We start from the raw sequence: 2,270 nt of genomic DNA on the forward strand, positions 1-2,270 counted from the left end.
CTGTTGTAAGTGTCCAAGAACCATGGCTCTCTGCCAGTCCTGATGGGGTCATTGACTCATGTGTGCTACTGGAAGTAAAATGTCCAGTGCCAACCCAGGCCTCACTGACTGTACAGCTTACTCAGAAATGCAGTGATGTCAAACTTGTAGATGAACGGCTGCAATTGCAGAAAACTGGCAGTAGGGGATATTACATGCAAATACAACTTACAATGTTTTGTACAGGTCTAAAATCTGCTACACTTTTGATCTGGACAACCAAAGAGCATGTTTCCCTTACAGTACAGTATGATGAGGCATTTGTGAGGGAGCAAGTCAAGCGATTGAGAGGTTTTTATTTCTCACGTATGCTACCTCGGCTTGTAGATGAATATGCTGCCGGACGCTTTAAGCTAAATAAAAGATACATTGAGGTAATGGACAAGGTTCAGTGAACATCTGCACAAGTGGCATGACCATAAATGTGTGCCATACATTAAGAGAATCTGAGTTAAAATTGAGATACCTTTAGACTGTGTAAACATTCTTTCAGTGTTAAGCAAAAACATGCTGCCAGTCTTTATTTTTTTATGAAAAGATATGCAATGTCATTCCAACCATATATTTTCAAAAGAAAAACCTTCACACGTCATATTTGCAAATTTAAAAACATTTAATGTAAGTAGTTTAATACATATACAGTATAATATCAGTTTGTATTATTTTCAAAAATACATATATTCATACAATAAATAAATACAGCATTGGTGAGCATAAGTGACTTATTTTAAAAACATTAAAAATCTTATATACCGGTATATAATATTGTATATACATGGATCACATATTAAATTATTAAGCTTCGTTTAGGCCTATATACAGATCAGTCTCTGGTTGACACTTATAGTTCTGAAAGTTAAGTTGCACAAATAAAGGTAATGTTTATGTATGTTTAATGTATGCATTAGTTTGAGGTTTTTATTGACATCTACTTGTTAAAAATTTAGTTTTTGTATTGTAAGCAATGTAGGCAATAAAAATGTTGCTAATTTTCTGAAAATTAAACTAGCTCTTCAATAAAACAAAAGTGTTTCTTATTCCATCGATTAATCGAGTAATCTGATAATTGGTAGAATCCTTGATTACTAAAATTATCGATAGCCGCATCCCTAATTTCGAATAAGATCCTCCCTCTGATTAACAAGAAGAGCACACACTCTTAGAATCTTGTCAATTTTAGGAGCCATAGTGATCGGAACAACCTGGGACAGAATTTTGTAAACTTTCAAACGGCGAATTGCTCTTTCAACATGAATTCTCACATGTGCAATTCGTCTAGTACTTGTCACCTGTTCCTCTGTTAGCTGTCCACTTTTTGTGTGAAAGAAGGCATTACCAACTTCACCTTTCTCTCAAACAGCAAGTCTTTTATGGTAAAGCCTCTATCTGCCATGACCTCATCTCCAGGCATTAAGTAGTCCAATATGCCTGAGTCCATAGTGATAAATTTGTCACTACATCGTCCTCCATACGCAGCAGAAATGAACATAATTAGTCCACATGGGGCAACAGCTACCAGCTATTTTACAGTGTTATGTTAATAATAATGACTGTATGTTTCTCCTCTGGAATCAAGGTTTTGGAGTTTCTGTAAAAGGCTCTCACTGCAGTCTAGAATACATGTTGTATTGGAAAATTCCTCTTGAAGGCTGCAGTCATGGTTGCCTGAATAGTTTCTCTTGGAAGCCATGGAATTAGAGGTCGGAAAACTTCCTCCAGTTTGTCGATCCAATATGAGATTATCTTGCTAGCCATGCTCACTGTCTGCTTAGATCACCTATTACACGGTTTGTTTTTAATTTCATAAGTTTAATGGGAACTTGATCTCGAACATGCATTGTAAATGAATTACTGGCATGTCCTTCCAGTGTTGATACAAGAACATCAAATATTTCTAGATCTAGACCACTGTAGACCAAAGCATCTGCGTTACTTTGAAGGAAAAAGTAGGCAATGTCATCACACTGAGTCATCTTATCCTGCACATCTTTTCGGCTGGCTGCCTTGCAGTAATCATGATCTTGTCAGGCAGGGTCCTCCCAATGAGTATGGACTGAGTGTAACTGTTGGTGAATGGGAGTTGCAGAACTTGAGTTGCTGATCTGGTCTGAAGCAGTTAAGGACAGGCCCTGCTGAGCAGTCTGACCAAAACAAAAGTATTGCCAAAGTTAAACAGTAGTCCAACATGTCATAATTGACAAGTAAATGTATGTTTTGTATAAAGCTAAAGC

General features: G+C 36.8%; 1 pseudogene; it reads right to left on the bottom strand.

Annotated features, from left to right (window-relative positions):
- Positions 1 to 1,148: 1,148 nt before the first annotated feature.
- LOC143738914 (uncharacterized) lies at positions 1,149 to 2,012 on the bottom strand (annotated as a pseudogene).
- Between the last annotated feature and the right edge of the window lie 258 nt (positions 2,013 to 2,270).

Source organism: Siphateles boraxobius, unplaced genomic scaffold (assembly GCF_051911475.1).
Source record: "Siphateles boraxobius isolate OS27281-9 unplaced genomic scaffold, OSU_SipBor_1 16, whole genome shotgun sequence".
Taxonomy (NCBI): domain Eukaryota; kingdom Metazoa; phylum Chordata; class Actinopteri; order Cypriniformes; family Leuciscidae; genus Siphateles; species Siphateles boraxobius.